The following is an 18,980-nucleotide window of genomic DNA, read 5'->3' on the forward strand; positions in this document are numbered from 1 at the left end:
CGAAAGAAAATAATCTGCTATTCTTTAAAAAAAATGGCGGAATCCTTTCTTTTTTCACAGAAAATCTACGAAGTATATGCAATTACTAAAAGCTCCTAAATAAGTGTTTGTAAGATATGTTTACAAACCAAATGGCTATGCTGCCATAAAAAAAGATAAACTTGACTCATTTATAGGAAAACAGATGCACCTAGTGACCATAATGTTAAGTAAAATAAATGAGACACACAAAAGTACAATTATCACATGGTTTCTCTTACACGAGAAGCCCAAAGTAAAAATAAAGAGCAAAATAAAAGAGATAATAAGACATAGGGAGGCGATCATGCTCAGAGAGAAAGGTGATCAGGAGATGGAGAGAGGGAGGGAAGCGATAAGGGATTTTAACAAAGGAATTGGACTTTATATACACTTACTAACTCCACACAAGGAATATAAACATCACATACTGCAAATATGCAAAAAAGGAAAAGGAAAAAGAAAAAGAAAGGAAGGAGATCAAGAGATGGGGACGAGAGGGAAGAGAAAGTGGATGAAAAAAGGAATTAAGATGTGTTATGTACTTGTACCAACTTCCCACAGGGAATGTAAAATTACACACTACACACATATACTAATAAAATAAAAATCGGAGATTTTTTATTTTTAAATTTTATTAGTTTCACTAACTTTAGGTAGATGCATTTTTCCAGTACTTCACAAACAATGAGTGGCCAAGGATACTGTGGTAAAATATAATTAAAATAAATTATTACAGAAAAAATATAGTGAAAAAAAAACTTAAATGCAATTCTCCCCCCAAATTTTTGTATTTATAAAGATATAAAACTACACCTCAATAAATGTAATCAGGGCCAATATAATACAGGAAAAAAAAATAAAGATGTACAAATTCTTCATTGAAAGTGGTTCATAGGCAATTAATTTAGAAAAAAGTTATTATACCCATAATACTTTACCTTTTTGTGACTGTAATGAAACAAAATTTATGAGGGAAATAGCATTCCTCATAAGAAATGCCCAAATATACACCCTCAACAAATTAAGTATATCAATAAAGTTTTTAATGGGACAAATAGGCTTGCTACCTGCTTGTTAATTTATTAACATAAATTGGATGATAACAGCGCCACTCATGGGGGATAATAGTTAACAGTCACACACAAGCCAGTCTCACAAAAGATTTGGTCATGGGCTTGGAAGATGATTTCAAAGCAATTTTGGCAGGACTTTTTAGATTTTTATTCATCTGTATCCATCAGCAGTCAGATGCAACAATTTAGCCTATTAAATTAGGCTTAATTTTGCATCAAGTATTGAGGAAATTAATAGTTTCCAGATTTTTGGGCCACAGGAACTAATCTTAAAACATCCTATGTTATCATGAGGTCCAACTGAGCTCACTGTTGCACAGCTCACACATCACAGCAGGATTCTATAAGGCAAACCCACTAACCATGTGCCTGGATCCTGCTGAAATAACAAACTGCTATCAGTTTTTAGATGCCCATCTGAATCCTTTATGTACATGTCCACAGATCTGTCCACATACCCTACCGAGTAGCTCTGAAATAATGCAGACATCCCCAAGCAAGCGCTATATCCTCCTCTAATGAAGGGAACAATATATAGCAAACCTTGGGACTCTCAGCAGGAAAGTCTTCCCTCCTTTGGAAACTGTCTTTCAGAGCAGATGAAGAAGTTCATACAGCCTTCACAAAAGTTATGTCTAACTGGGGATCTAAAATTAAGAAAATTCTAGATTCATAATTTTCTAAATGTTATCTTAGAAGAAGCATCATGCGTATTTTCATTTCAGCGTGTTTTGAATGTTCCTTGCATGTTACTAAGGTTTTTCTTGGACAGGCTGTAATTCAACAAGAAGAAACGGCCCACAGAATGTCTATCATATGGGCACAGAATGCTTTATCTGCATCTAAGACACAGATACAAGCAGTATTCTAAGAGCATAAAACTTCATGTATAGGTAAATTCACAATATATTATAATTAGTGTTTTTCCTCTTTATGATGTACATTTAAAAGTTTGTCTAAGTAGTAACATAATGCTTTAGTAAATGTGACTATCAACCCTGACACTTCAACGTCACTGAATTAAGAAGTATAGCAGATTAAGGGCTAGGGATTTAGCTCAGTGGCATAAGCACTTGCCTGGCAAGTGCAAGATCATGAGTTTGAATTCTGGTACCTCCCTGCCAAAAAAATGAAAGAAAGAAATGTAGATTAGTAAAGCATGCTTCTAGGTGCGTCTTGGCAGGCCATGGAGGACAAACCTTGAATATTACATAGGATCCTTGGACCCTTCTTCTCTGGTCTGTTCCCCTGCTCCGGTGCCTGGCTGCCACGAACTAAGTAACTGCTCTGCCACATTCCTCTGCCATGATGGCTGTACCTTGGAGCCTGCCCACCATGCACTGAACCTCCTGAAACTGTGAGCTAAATTAAACTTTTCCTTTTTTAAAATGGGGGTATCTGCTACTGTGTCTCATAGATGGGAAAGCTGACTAGAGCAGTAAAGAAAACTCATAATACACAGAAGTATCAATCTTCTGGTCATCAAATTACATCTCCAAATGTTTTAAGTTATTCATTCTTACAAAACCTTTCTCAATCATTAATTAGAATGGAAACAAGGTGACATAGCTTTAGCCAAACTTGTGTGTGGTTACAACAGATAATACTCATGATGTTATAAAATAAGACAAATTCCACACATCACACAACTGTTCATGCTAAACCTCTAAGAGTTCAAGCAAGCTAACAATTCAAAGAATTCAATCTACCTATATTTTTCTTTTAAGTAAGCTTAGTTGTGATTAAGTATACTCAAAGTTCTTAGTTTCTTAAAATCTACATTTTTCACTTTTTACTTTTCTACATCTATAGACTAAGTTCTGTGTTCTGAATAGTCATACATCACCACAAATTATTTTGGTCAATATTTCCATTTTTTAGCAACTCTGATGTATAAAAAAGACATTATAATGTCATAGAATAGAGTAAAAGATACTTAATTCAATAAAAATATGCTTCACTGTGGAAGAAAATATGCAAAAATGTTGCACAAAAATATCTAGTGGTATATGTTCATCACACTCCTACAAAGAAAAGCTATCCTAAAGCAATTAGGATGAGTAAACTCAGATGTATACCAGGATGGCTTCATCAGAAAGACGAAAGGGAAGGTTCCACATAGATAGCGTTAAAGGCACTCCAGAAAAAGAGCTTTTGCCAAGGGCTTAAGGAAGACTACAGAAATATGTAAATTTAAAATTGATTATTAGCTGGCTATTCTTTGGAAACAGTATTAGGGATGGTGAGATTTCAGGTTTCAATTTATTTACATATATATTATTTGAAGTTCCTGCAAAGGGCATTTATTTTGTAACTAAAAAATAGCTATTTTTCTCCAGAAAATGTTTTGTAGTAGTACAAAATCCACACCCAAAATTTTTTGAAGTATCACAAAATTCACACCCAAAATGAATTATACCAAAATTTCAAAAGGCACATAATGTACCAGGTATCAGGTTTTCTATTTTAAAATTAAGTATAAAAATGTTTTATCTGATTATCACTTTTACCTCTCTTCTCTTAAATGCAAACATCATTACTAAAAATCTCTTTACAAGAGGAGAACAGAGGAAGTTTGTAGTTTTTAAGTACATCCCTAGTCCCAGGCACAATGTCACATACTTTAATACATTACCATGCAATTAATTCTCAGAACAACCCCGTAAGTTAGGCATAAATACTTGTGTTTACAGGTCAAGAAAGAACAGAAAATTTAAAAAGGATATTTTCCCCAAGATCCTGTACCTTCATGAGCTACAGCTATAAGGCTAAATTTCATGAAGGTTAGAAGTCTGGTATAAAGTCCTCATATTACCAGTCTGCTCAGCCTTTGTGCTACATCTCTGACTGTTAGATCCACCTTTTGTCCTTTCACTTCAGTTTCATTTCTACTTTTTCCGGAAGATAAACTTACAATTTTCTAGGGAACTGCCCCGCCCCCCAATGCTATATTCTATGCATACCAGAAAGACAGCCCTACATATGAGTTTCCAATTGGTTTCATCATCCATCCCTCACGGTCATCAAAGTGACAAGTCCTCACTGGCAAGGCTTGGGGCTGTGTGCAACAAGTTTGCTTGAAATTGTCACCAGTAATCAGTGGTGGAGGTACCCAGGATGAGACAGAGTCTTTAGGGTTCACAGCAGACCCCCAGGATGCAAGCTGACTTATAATTTAAAGATCTGATTTAGCTCATGGTTTCAGGGTATTCAGTCCATGACTGGTAGACTCCAGGGAAGTGATATCATAGCAGAAGAGTGTGGTGGAGCAAAGATGCTTTGTTCATAGGAGTCAGGAAGCAGAGCAGGGGCACAGTGTCAAAAGGCAGGGGTCAGGGGCCAGATAGAGTAACCAAGGTCACCCTTCCTTGACCCACTCATACACACACAGAAGTGTGCTTCACCAATCTCTGGGAGGCACCCAAACCAATCATGTTGACATAATCAAGTTCAATCACCACAGTGTTTCTAAGAGGCCTTGTCAAAATCTTGCTGGACATTATGTGTCACAAATGTGTTTATAATTATTCACACTTAAAGAATTCCATTTTGCATATAAATACGAAACTGTTTTGCTCAGTTATCAATGACACGTCACACTCTAAAATTTCCTAAGCCTTATTATCTTCCTTACAGAAAGCCATTACTAGCTTCTCTTGGTGGAAATCTTTGTTAACTGGACTCATTAATTATCCTACTAATTCGATTATTTGGCCCATACATACTTAATTGCTTCTTTGCCTTTGTCTCTTCCAGACTTAAAGCTGTATGCCTACTCAAGACGAAAATGCCTGGTGTCTACTGAAGGCCTTTTGATAGACCCTCTGCAGAGTCTCCCTGACTGCTGATCAACAACTACAACCCCCTTCGCCCTGAAGAAGCCAGCAGTCATCGCCCATTACTCCTCATGGCAGTTCAGATTACTTCTTCAGAGTGGGGATTGTTACAGGCAGCAAAGTTAGTTAGAAATATTGACGGCAGTCCAACAGTGTCTGGCCCTTAAAAGAGCCAGTGCAGAAGACCAAATACTTGAAGGAGACAGAAATCTCTTGCTGTGGGCCAGCCCTCAAGACAAAGGCAGAAAAAATGCAACCACACTGTAAGTATAAAAATCAGGATTGATATTCTAAACAAGTACATATCACCTTGAGGAAGCCAGGAGTCACCATCCCAACCCCCTACAGGAAGAGTCACTGTTCTTTGAGTATGCCTACTTGCTATGTTCCTCACTTCCCTATTTGATCCCAACTTAATCAATTTTACCTGAGCAATTACACTTGTCATCTTACTGATTGGCCATGGTTCTGTCCTACATCCTGCCTGCCTGTCCTGTGAGTTTCCAATTTTCCCCACCATGGACCCCACCTTACCTTGTGGTTTTGCTCTATAAAAGTCCCTAGCAAAGACAGTCTTTGGCAACCCACTCGGGACTCCTCTCAATGAATATATTCTGCTCTTAAAAAAAAAAAAAAAGCTGAACATTCCAGAAAACAACTAAACATGGAACTAAACTTTCATTTGATGCTGACTTCTCATTTCAAAAAATAGGTCACTGATGGCAGTGGCTGTTGCATTGTTTGAGGTTCCCTCCCAGGCAGCCTGGCAGACTCAACCCAAGTGTGCATTCAGGGTGATGCCCAGAAAAGGTACAGCCATGGGGTGAAACTCATTGTGTCTTCTCAGTGAAGCCCTTTCCAAAAACACAGTGACTGTTTGCAGTCATGTTTGCAGGTAGGATATATTTCAGGATAGGTTAAGAAACATTATCAAAACACTTGTAAGAAAATAAAATAAGGAATCTGTTGAGGCTAAAGGGGTTAAGAACTGCTACTCTAAATCAAGGAATTGTTAAGTAAAATATTTTGGACATTGGTTTTAATTATGTCACTTATAATTACTGTATAACTGACAAATCAGGAAAGAATAAAAAGATAGCTATATAAAATAAGGATTTAAATTTTTAAAAGCTACATACATAGATCAAGGATGCTTGAATACAGTAATTCTTTTCCTGATTTAAGAGATAGGGAGTGGGTAGCACATTCAAAAGAAAGTACCGACATATTCTATTACATGTAATATTTATGTTTTAACCTCTGGATAGATTGGAATCCATTTTGAATTTCTTATACCTCAAGCAAAGTGTTATTTTAAATTCTGAAACACCCCACTTCCTTTCCTTTCATTCTCTTTATTATTTTTCTTTATTTTTAAGTGATATTGTATTTATGTATCTCCTTAAGTCATCCCAGATCCTGGGGGGCATGAAGCAGTTGAGGGTGGATGATAAGTAAACAATAATATTCTTCCAAATGTAAGTGGTACAATTTTAACTACTGTAGTTGATACACTGTGTCAACTTGAGAAGTTTAGAAACTTAACTCAGCCACTCAGCAAGGGGCTGGGGTCCTCACATTGTAAATATCCTGAGCCTGTGCAAGAGGAGGGCAGGGAGATGATGTGAGGGCTACACCCGCTCCAGGGACGTAGTCTGCTTACAATAGAAGGAAGAAAAGAGGCTTGCTCCCCTATCTTTCTGCTCTTGCTACTTTTGCTGTCTTCTGCTGCCTTGACTGCTGCTCTTCTGCCAGTTAACTGTGTACCGAGACCTCCACAAACTATGAATTAAATACACCTTTCCTTCCTTAATATCGGGCATTGGGTATTTTGTCTTAGCAATGAGAGAAAAGTAACCAAGACAATTAGCATATTAAAAGGTGAAATCATTAGTAATATCCACATCACACCATGAAACTTTCCTGGTTTTATACATTTTTATGCAAACAGGTTTCCATAAGTCTTAGATGTGCTTAAGAAAAACCACCCCCAATTATGTCTTTTGCTAAGTCTACAGTATAAATTTAATCAGGATCATTTAAAATACATTGGGGTAGGTATGATATTTGTATATGTCCACAAACTCAAATAAACTTTGGCTGTGAATCAGATAATTTGCTTTGGAAATCATCCAGGAACTTAAGGTAAAATTTTTCTATTGATATGCATTAAAAATGCAAACATTAGGCTAATATAAACATTAACCCATAAATCATTCAAAATGCAATGCTATCTCTATATTTTCTACTGTCATGAATGTGAATTTGCCTCTTGTCATCTTCTGATGTAGTATATTCTAAGAATAAATGGAAAAATACAGTCAAAATCTTTAGAATAAATGCTTTATAAATGCAAGGTATTTTGAAGAAGTGATCTGCAAGAAGCTAAAATACTGTTCCAATGAGAAGATCTTGGGTGGGATATTTCTTGGGTCCTGAAACTGCAGAATCACCCACATTTGCCCTGATTCTGAACAGGGAGCTGGAAACACTGGTTGTAGGAAGCTGGGTTCCCCGTGTTGGAGCCAAATTTAAGCTGCTTCAAAGGAGCTGCATACTACTTGGTCCCAGGCTCAAAGCAGTAACTAATTATTCAAGACTGCCATGATCCCTGGAATGAATCACTGCAAATTCATGCACAGGATCCTTACAGGGAGTAAAAACTGTCAGTAACAATACAGGTACATGCAGGCCTATTTTCTAACTAACACGTAAAGGGGGAAAATATGCCAATCAGTTATCTGTATTTGTATATCTGTGTAGCTACCTGGAAGTCAACATCTCTAAAATAGAACTCACCAAGGTCCCTTACGCTAAACTGCTCCTGGCCAGACATTTTCTTCCCAGTGAAATGGGACTTCTTTTCTACCTAGAAAACTGGTGTTACCCTTGGCTCCTCCTTCCTGCCCATCTGCCAGATCCCATCAACCACTAACCTGATCAGTTGGGTCTCCAAAGTGGTGGCCTTGTGCCTGGATCCATGAAATGGCTCTTACATCTCTTCATACTTCCTCTTATGCTCTCCAACAGATTGGAGAATCTGTTTCTGCCTTCCACCATGTATACTCTTACTCCAACCTCTTCTAGATTCAAATGCTCCTACGATTTCTTGTTTACTGCCTTGAATAACAATGCAAACAAAGTTGATGGCTGCTCTCAAGCAGCAGTACTGTTAACAGTGATCCCTTCTATTAGTCCAAGTAAACTGGTTTACAAAGTCACCCTTCCTACCCCTCCTTACTTTCTTTCACCCCAGACCCGGGTCCAGCTTCTTCCCTTTCACAGCATTTTCTTCCAAAAACGGTGAATTTCTTCTCATTCCTTTTTTTCCCTTTGTACCTTCTGTGGGAATAGAAACTTATGTTTCTCATTGTCCCTAAACACCTGCCCCTTAGGATACTGCCTGCATTTAGATCCAAGATATCACTAAATCAATCAACGGAATAGAGCACCCAAAATATGGTAACTCCATAAATAAATACATTAGAATGGATAAGTAATGATCCTTTGAGAAATTAAAAGGAAAAGTTATTTAACAAGCTGAAGTTTGGGTTTATAATCATTTCAACAACAATAAAGTATCCAATGAATATTTCTACAAAGGGTACTTTGATACTAATAAAGAAACATTCATTATCCCCTCCATGAAAATTTCTATATTAATCTGTACAGCTTATGCTCAGTTTCTTTTATTTGAAGACATCAATAGAAGCCACCTATGATTCTGAAGCTACCATGCAAGAAAAATAAATACTGCAAATCTGGATCAATGTTTTGAAATACTGCAAATATGGTTTGTATCATCCAAAAAAGATAACTTTCCCTCCAATAAAAGGGAAGAAATATAGCTTCATATTTTCTAGTGAGTTTAAAATTTAATATTGAAGACATTTCCTTCTTAAAAACAAAAGTTATGTACCTAAGATAATTAGTTTTAATATTTTCCAGCTGTGCCAAAATAATCACAGATCAGTGAATATACTGCCAACTGGATAGCTGTGGCACCTCAGAAATACAATCACTGAGAGCTCCTCACTGCTGCAGCCCTGTACCATGCCCTGCTGCAAAATGGTCTTTTCTGGTGCCTCTGGTGCCGTGTAAGGGTGGCAGTGAAAAGTGAGGCAGGAATCTATAGCAAAAGACTCTTTGTTCATTGGTTTCAATGTTTACAAAAGGCTGAAAAGCAGCGGTGTAATCTGTGGCCACAGATTCAATCACTCTCTCCATCTCACTTGAATTAGGATACTTGAATTATGCCCAACAATTGGTGATTGATATAAATTATGTTCCTAGAATATACTCAGGTATGGTAATGACCCAACATATTACACTTCATGTAGTACAGAGAATGTGTATTTCTTCCAAATTCACCAGACCAAGACCATTCTTTTCACTGAATTTCCAAAACATTTATCTAAATCTATACTGGATTATTCAAGGGAAGGCAAATATCACCACAAAAATCAAAACACAGCATAACATATTTGACTTAATTATAGCTCTGTACTTGATATTCAGGGACAGATGAACTTTTAATCTCACCCTAAGTGCTGCACAAAAGAAACCAGCCATTAGTAATGCAGAGGTCCCAAGACTTGGGCAAATCTCCATATTTTCAATTACAACTATATGCCATGAATTTTTCCCAAAAGTAAACATTTTAAGTTACCACTTTGTATCATTAAAAATTATACATATTAAACTTATGAAGCAAGTAAAATAGTCATCCGAACATATTCTTACTTTCTGGTGATCCAAACCATCAGCAAATTTTTTACTGCACACTTTAAGCAAAGTTGGGTTTCTCTCTCTCTCTCTCTCTCTCTCTCTCTCTCTCTCTGACTTTTTCAGACTTCATCATTTTCTCTTAACTCCTCTCATCAAGCAGGAGTGGTTGGTATTCTTTTTGAGACCATTTTCAAAAGAGAAGCCACATGTTTCATTTCCTTTTGTCTCAGAAACTTTGAGGGTAGACCCCCAGAGCCACGCTGGGTTGGAATCTTAGGGACTGCTCAGCCCACTCACTGAGTCACTGGGCCATTCCCAGGTTCACAGTGCACAGGATTAAAATCTGTGCCTCAGGATTTCTTAAGAATCTTGTGGGAAGAAAACAAAATCCAAACTCCTGCAGGCACTGAAGTAGACTTATGAGCAAGCACATGTTGGTTTTGATTAGCTTTACTAATCCCATTCATCTACTGCACATAGAGTTGGACACTTGGGCCATTGGTATTTAATGGAAAATTTTAGAACGATCTAGAGAGTAACAGGAGGGTGACACTAGACCAAAATAAAAAAAAGTATTTCATCACAAGTTACTCTCCTTCTTAGCCAAAGTAAAAGAAATAAAAGCACGTCAGATAGATGATTTGAACTAAAAACCAATCTGGCTAGAAACAATCCAAGTCAATGAAAGGTGCTCAGCAGGATGCTCTGTTTGGACCATCGTGACACTGCTATTTGGGGGGAAAAAAAGCTTTCCCACAGTCAATAAGCAAACAGTACAAGACAGAAGATCTCTTACTCAACTAGAAACTAACCTGCAATTGTGTTCCTTCAGCAGAACATCCTGGCCAGCATAGGTAGGTACCACGCTAGTCTTACCACAGCACCTGCAAGATCATCCTGCAGCAGCAAGAAGTGCAAGAGCCAAGCTCATTTCTGGGCAACTTGGTAGGAAGCCTGCAGCCTTACCTGGAAATAGAAACTAGAGGATCTCCTAAGGAAGAAGAGAGAATAGAATGTTGGTAGCTCCTCACGGATGTAAAGCCCTGGGTAAGTCCCAGAAAAAGTGAAATAAGGCAATAATTAGGATGTCGCACCAGCATACACGCACACTCCTACCTCCTATCAAAAAACCATCGGTTGGCAACTTCACGACTATTAAGTCTTAATTGCTACTTCCAGACCAGTAACATGTGCACCGAAAAAGTACCACATCTACCCCACAAAGCCAATATATTTTAAATATGCTTTTTCAAACCACTCCTATAGGTCAGAAGGGATTGCAATTACTGGCAGCTAAGTCTCTATCACTTCTGAAAAAAGAAAATTCTCAAAAATTAATGACCTCTTTTTAAAGATTCAAAGCTGCATTTCATAATATGTCTAATAATAATAGCTATTAACTGTTACCGAGCACAAACCATGCGCCAGTTACTATCCTCAAGGCTTCACACTTACGAAGGTGTTCAATCCTCAGGACAACCTCATGAAGTAGATGCTATTACTGTCCCACTTTACATGAGGGCCACAAAGAGACCAGGCACTGGGACCAAGCCACACAGCTGCTCGAGGGAGTCTGCCCCCCACTCAGGCCACCTTCTTCACACTGGGCCTGAGTTGCTACTCCACACTGACTCTGCCTTCAGAAGTCAACTGCAAAGAATTGGAAACTGGCTAGAAACAATCCAGGTCAATGAAAGGTGCTCAGCAGGATGCTCTGTGGGACCATCATGACACTCCTATCTTGCAGGGGTTTTTTTCTTATTATTATTAATAATTAGCTGGCCCTTAATGTGTTACCCAGTTTCCATTTTCTACTTCTCTTAAAGATCTAGTTAAAAATTCCATTTGCTTCTTTCTAATTTTAAACTCAAGGATGAAGTAGTAAAGTTTCATTCTATGAAAATAGATCTGGATTCACTCATTAGCTATGTAATATTCAACCTGGAATTCCTTATAAATAAACTGATAAACAAGCAGTACCAACTTCATAGGATTGGTGGACGTATTAAATGAAACAACGTAATTGGTACTTAACAGATTTTCAATAAATGGAGAACTTTACTATCACAAATTCTAAAATATTTACTGGGGAAAACATTATTTGTTGCTTCTTGGATATTTATCACTTTGCATGCTTGTCTTTAAAGTTTTGTTTATTTTAATCTTATTTATCTTGAATATTTTATCTGAATTTTTCAGTTTTTACTTCTGAATTTATCTTGAATATTGCATCTACTTAACTTACTACTATTTCTTTTAGCATTTTAAAAATGTCTATCTTCATGTAGATGGTGGGAACACAAATTTCTTTTTTTAAAAGGGTGAAAAATGTCTTGCATGTCTTTAAGGATGCAGAATTAGCTCATCCTCCAATGTAACAAAATGTCATTTTAATTTGAAATCTACCAATTCAGAGTTTGGGGATACAGTAAAGGACCGGGTTAAAAGTAGCATTTCCTTAATAGTACAATTAAGTGTGTAAATAAGATTTCAGGGATATATCAATTGTTGAAGATGTAAACAATGACCTATTTTCAAATAATAAAGGAACAATTTCTTATATGGCAACAATTGATACACTAATTAAAAATAACATCTATTCATTAAATAGCTTAAGGACATGAAAATAATGACTCCATCTCATTAAGCATTCTACAAAATTTAAATCTTTCATTTAAACAGGTCTATCTCCAAATTATTCCAAATTAATGTAATTCTAGTCCTAGTTATATTTACTATATTGTCCAGTGGAATGTTTCATATATATATACATATATATATATGAATCTCAAGTCAACATATGACAAAGGCTTAATTAGATGATCAATTTTTCTTGACTACAGGTAGGGGAGACACCATGTCTTGATAGTGCTCCTTCTTTTGATAGAAACAAATCCCCAAAGCAAACATCTCACTAACTCTGGCTTCAATGAAAGTTCACAATGCACAAGAAAAGGGAACCTTAAACTTCCCTATTTTTCTTAATCCTTTGCTTTGGCAAAGCGCCCAACCTCAATGTCTGGTTTTTCCATTTTGGCACTGATTATAGAACAATATTTATGAGAATTTTTCAGTCACCAAATGAGATGCCACCACAAATTCATGGTTTTCGCCTTAGCTGGGCTAAGCTGCTCAGTAACCTGTCTACACATCTCTCTTCACTGCTATTTTGACTTTTTGTCATCTTGCCCATCACCTCTTCCAAGTATCCTAGCAAATGTCCAATTTCCTGCCTCAAAGCAGAGACAGACACCACTGATCATTCTGACCAGACTCTTCCAAGAATCTCTAAATCCAGTCTCTGCCTAGCAGTTTCTTCCTCTGGACCACTCAAGCTATTCTCCACCCTCAGTCAAGGTAATCTCTTCCAGTGTAAATCCAAGTATGTCATTATTTAAAATTCTTGGGTGATTCACATGCTGCATAACTGTATAGCTCCCCAACTTGAAATATGAGGTCCGAGGTCCTTCTAAATTCTGGCTCTCCTCTCTTTTGCCTTTACCTCTTACTACCCCTCTATAACTTCTAAAGAACCAGAATTGCCATGTGACCCCTCTTGTCTTCAGCTACTCTCCTCCAAGCCTCCACTGTTCTTCCCTGTAGGGCTGATTCCAGTGAACATTTTAGAGATGAATCCAGGCTCTGTGCCCCTCCTGGAGTCCTTTCTTGTCTCCTCCTCTTTTTCTGCTGAATGCTCTCACTACATGGTCTCCTAGCACTATATACTCAGCTCCACTGCCACCTCATTCCACTGCCTTGCAATTTTCTCCCATATGTCTCCAGAGAATAGTAGGATTCCTGCAAGCAAAAACACACCTTAATGCTCTAAAGCAAGCACATGTGTCAACCCTCACACAAGCACTGGATCCTGGCTGTAGAATGTTCAAGAAAAAAAGCAAGTAAATGAATGAATGAACTGAGAGGCTCACTGTCCTGGGCAATGGCGAACCAGTGGCTACTAAACCTGATTGTACATCAGAATCACCTAGAGAGTCTTCAAAAACATAAAGTTCTGGGCTTCATCCCAAACCTACAAATACTTGGGGAATGAAGCCAAGGTGTGTGGCTGCTTAACGAGCTCCCTCGATGATTCTGCAGAAGGAACCAGCTCAATGCTGGTTCACAGATGGTGTCTAGGAAACACAGTCTACACAGAATGTTCCTGTCTTGGCCACCTCCTGGTGAGCATATCTAGAAGGCAAGGACAGTAACAACGCCACGCTGATCCTGCCACGTGTCGCCTGACAACATCATGTTGTACCTCTCATAGGCCCTGGATCAGGACTTGACTTTTCATGAGCCCAACATTTTGCTTTCTGCAGTTCATTGCCAAGCATACATGCTATTAACTGTTTTAAGCAACCTGAGGCAAAGGGTTTATATTAAATATCCTGCAGCACCACCCTATACCATGCACTGAAAACAGGAACAAGATTTGAATGATTAGAACTTGAATTTGCCCATACTTAAATATTTTTGCTTGTAAAAAAGTTAAGAAAATAGTATTCAAATAAAAGCACAAGAGCCAGGTATGGTGGCACATGTCTATAAGCCTGAAAACTTAGTGACTTAGACCCTGATCAAAAAAAAAGTTTAAAGAGAGATGCAGTTCAGTGCTAAGGCCTTGGTGTCAGTCAATTCCCAGTACCACAAAAAAATTGAAAGTACAGGACTAAAAGTCCCTTTTGTACTAGCTATGTCTGTTATTACCTTCCACTATGAGTAAGTGATTACAGTCTTCTGAAGAAACCCTCCAACACTCCCCATGATCTCTGGTAGGAAATAACCATCCAGAGATCACTCATTCCCTTCTAACTTCTCAAGAAAGAGGGGTCATCTGAAACACAGTGGAGCTGTGAATATCTGTACTTCTTAGAATACTTGATTATGACCATCCCACCCTCACTGGGATCAGTACTAGCAAAAAAAAAAAAAAAAAAAAAATACAGACAATAACAAGCAGTACTGTCACGGACATTGAGAATCCAGAACAGTACAGCTGTACAGTGTTGGGTGAAATACAAAATAGCACAACTGCTATGAAAAACTCTGGTGGTTCCTTACAAGAATTAAACACAGAGTTATCACCGTATGAGCAAGTAACTCCTCTTTTGTGGATATACTCAAATGAATTAGAAGCAGGGACTTGTTAGACATTTGTGCATTGAAGTTCACAGAAGTATTAATCATAAAAGTCAAAAAGTGAGAACAGGTGCAATGTCCACCAACAGATGGAAGAAATGCGTATGTGCGATGAAATAATATTATTCTACTTTAAAAAGAAAGAAAAGTCAGATATATGCTACAACATGGAAGAAACCAGATGTTACAATGAGTAAAAGAAACCAGTCACAAATAAATGCTATGATTCCACGTATGTGAGATCTCTAGATCAGTCAAACTAAAGACAAAAACGTGCTTGCTAGTAGGGCCTGGAGAAAAGCAAGGAACGAGGAATCACTGTGTTAAAAAAAATTGCATGACTTATACTGTCTCTTAGTTCATTGAAAAGGAAAGTTTTTGCTAATATTCATTGGAGAATTTTTCATGCCTGTATCTTGTACTAAGTAACTTCTTTGAAGATGACAATATACAATGTATTAACTATGGTTATTTTCTTATTATTTTGCTATGAAATTGTTTTATCTTTTTTCAAAAAAATGCATGTCTAAGAACTAGTATACAGAAGTAAATATATTTGCACCAAAGGAATACATTATTTGTTTGCTCAGCAGAACAAGGAATAGTGAATTTGTGAAAGTCTTCTAGTTCAGATGAATGCAATTTCTATGTACTGAACTTATATCACGAATGCTCTTTTCTTTAAAAAAGTCATTTACTAACTGAGCCTATTCCAGTAAACTGTCATAAAGAAAAAGTAACAATAAAACAATTTAAAAATTCTAATCTTAGAAAACAAAAGACAACTGATTTAACCTTTTATATTTTATGAGGTTTTTTATTTTAATGTCTTGATTCTAATGTTGAAAGTACAGATAAAAATATAGACCACATATTTTAGTTAAGAACTGACAATTCCATGTTACATTTCTTAAGTACTTTTAGTCTAGACTCTAGAATTTAAGTGTTGTTTAGCTAGCCATGTAATGGTAGAAGGATTAAAAATTAATTTCTAACTACTAAGTTTTTTTTGTTGTTGTTTTTTGTTTTTTTGGTACCAGGGATCAAACTTACGACCTTGTGCTTGCCAAGCAGGCACTACACCACTGAGCTAAACTCCCGACACCACTAATTATTATTAAAAAGTAATCTGGGCTTTGTTGGAAAACACACTGTACATCATATAGCTTTATGATTATTGTTAGATATTTTAAACAGCAAGAGTTTGCTGTTAGTATTACTTTGTTATATACTCCGAGGATTATTCGAGTGCTAGATTTTTCAAGTCCTACCAGCAGAAGAAGTACATGAAGATTATGTTTTCATATTTTTCACATTCACTATGCTGCTGTGAGTTACTGAACTCATCCTATTCACCAATCAAATACTGCAGAAAACTGCAAAGGATTTTTTCACATGGAGTCATCCTCCAACAGGAAATCACAGTAACCTTTTCCCACAAACTAGAGATTTTATAATACACATTTAGTGTAATATACTCTAAACAAGTGAGCCGATTCTTATCAAAGACACAGCCAATTCACCCAATTTTAGTCCCCTGTATCATTAATCATATGAACCAAAATTCCCAGTTTACTAATTCCTTGATTTTGCTGTACTTAATCTTATCTTTCACCACGAAGACTCTTATCACTCCTCCTTCTTTGTCCCCTGATAATGTCATTTTAAATTATTGTGCCAGGTTCTGTCATCTTGCTCAATTATTTGGATCTAGGCCTATAGTTATCTGCAGTTCAGTCTAAATTCTTCTAGCAACAGATGGCAAAAGTTTGACTGCACTAATTTAGCAGTTTTTTATAACTAAAAAAGTCAAGACAAGTACAAGACAACATGGAAAAGTAGAAAAACTAGACTGCAAGTGAATGAAACTATGTGTATGTGAGAGACCTCTTTTCATAACAAAGTTACACATCATGTTGTCAGGCACTGTCGTGCTAAACGAGTTAAGACCTAGGACTTGTGCAACACAACTGTCTCATCTCTTAAGAGTCAGGGATGTTCCCTGCATGATTGACAGCGCATGATAATATCAAACCAATTAAAACTGCAGAGGAGCTCACAAAGGCATGAAGAAACCCACTCTATCATGATAAAAGCAAGAGTGAAAAACAGCATTGTGGAAATACTCCAGCAAACCTCCCACCCAATCCCTTGAGAGGTTTGAGGAGGCTCTGCTAGTGGTGTTTAGGTAAAACAAGGTAATTCTTAGAACTCCAGCTGCCTAAGTAGAGATTATTTTCAATAATACATATATTTAGGGGAAGAAGCATTAGAATATGCAGAGAACCTTACAATCTCTCCTCTCAGTGTACCACAAGCCTCTAAAGTGGGGTTCCCCTACTTTAGGGTAAGTATAAGATAAACCACTATGAGATTGAAAGAGCACAGTAAACACAGTATTTTATTTAAAAATAAGAAGTTAGTTTTACAAATGTTTAATATACAGCTTTATACTTGAATTTATATAAATAAAAGTAGGTGTAGCATATGAATGTGTGTGTGTACATGAATGCAAGTGAGTCTGTTTTATCTTTGTAGTACTTGAAGTATTAATTAGTGGCTGCTTTCACAGGATTGTTCTGAAGTCTAAATGAAGGAGGTTTTTTAGTGCCTACCAAGTACCTGCTCAATAAACAATGGTTCCTTTTTGGGGGGCAAAATGAACTGAGAGTAAGAAGACTACCTCCGCCTTCTTCCTAAATTTCAAGAGCACAACAGTGCAGTTATTTTAAGAAGCCAGTGCTCATGCCCCAGGCCCTCTGACTTCTGGTTCCCCACTGCTGCGCCTAAGGGTACCTACTCAGGGTCAGCCTCCAAGTCACTGTGTCACCATTAACCACACTACAATAATCCCATAGTATCAATGAAGCCAGTCAACTCTACAATGCCACTCTATAGTGCCTACTGTAGACAGGTGACACTCAATAATGGCAGCTCCATCTCAGGGTCCAGATAGTATATCCTACTTATTATTTCTTTGGCATCCCAAACACTCTTTGTAACCCCCATTCCCAATATTTAAATCACGGACATTGAGCAGGGTACAGCATGTGGCAAACAGGATCCCCACTCTCTAGAAGCTTTACTTCTACTGATAAAAGCTAAGACTTGTAAAGTCGTATGTAGAACCAGCTTGTGAAGTAATTAGTTGGCCATAAACATAGGAAACAAATTAATTACACCCTTTAGAGTTTCTTTTCAGTATTTTTTCTTTGATTTGAAGGAAGAGAAAATGGTTGAAAATGACTAGATAAAATGGAAACCTCGGTGGGCACAGCACAAGTAGGTGGCTTCGAGCCGATAGACTTGGCTGTATAGAAGAAAGAAGGTTTTCTCCTTGTCCAGTTCAAGTTGATGTCCCAGAATCCCCAAGTTTGGCTGCCAAGTCATCTGCTCCTAGGAAAGGAGTTAAAATAGTAACAACCTCAAAAAAGCAAACCTCAAACTGTAGTGATTCCCTCTATTTCCCTTACAACTCTAGGGGCTCACTGGAAGGATCACTTCTTTTTAAGCCCTACCAAAAAAGTAGGCATGGTGGCACATACCTGTGATGCCAGTCCTCTGAGAGGCTAAGGTAGGAGGATCAAAAGGTTGAACCCAGCCCCGGCAACTTTGCAAAGTAACAAGATTCTACTTCACGATAAAAACAATTTTTAAAAAGGTTGAGGATGTAACTCAGTGCAAAAGCCTGAGTCCAATCCTCAGTATCACCAAAAAATAAAAACAAAAACAAAGGAGAAAGAATGCACCTGGCTGAGAGAATTGAGTTCACTGGGGTTTACCTTTAAACTGGCCTTGAAAATGTACCTCAGCATCTCAGTTTTCCTATTTCATACTGTATTTCTGTGAAAACCATCTTCACTGCATATACAAACACAGCCATAAACTTTTTTAAAATGTGCCTTTGAAAAGTCCAAATAAGTATATCAGACCAAACTGCATCTGATTAGTTGGAAGAGTGCAGTTTCCCATTTTAAGTGAAACCAAGTTCCTTCAGATTTATGTTTCACGGTAATACTGAATACACAATGATTCTCCACTAGTTTTCCTAAGTTGGAAATTCAAGGACAAATGAACCCACTTAGATAAATGAATAATTTGGCAGGTTTTCTTAAAAGATCACACACAAAAATCAGTAAGAAATGAAATATTTTATTTCTGATTAAATGAATACCAAGTA

At 37.2% G+C, this 18,980-nt stretch overlaps 1 protein-coding gene across 9 annotated transcripts in view; it reads right to left on the reverse strand.

The window, feature by feature from the left end:
* Nucleotides 1-18,980, reverse strand: part of Stox2 (storkhead box 2) — a 215,355-nt gene that overhangs the window by 73,822 nt on the left and 122,553 nt on the right. Inside the window, exon 1 of one of the 9 annotated variants that reach the window (XM_063234684.1) lies at nt 1-18,980. This exon is cut by the window's left edge and continues 36,588 nt beyond it; it is cut by the window's right edge and continues 9,428 nt beyond it. The exons of the other annotated variants lie outside the window; for them this stretch is intronic. The gene's annotated coding sequence lies outside the window, so the exon portion shown is untranslated. 9 annotated transcript variants of the gene reach the window in all.

Source organism: Cavia porcellus, unplaced genomic scaffold, assembly GCF_034190915.1.
Source record: "Cavia porcellus strain 051 isolate PalLab524CR breed Dunkin Hartley unplaced genomic scaffold, mCavPor4.1 scaffold_24, whole genome shotgun sequence".
In the NCBI taxonomy this organism is placed as follows: Eukaryota; Metazoa; Chordata; class Mammalia; order Rodentia; family Caviidae; genus Cavia; species Cavia porcellus.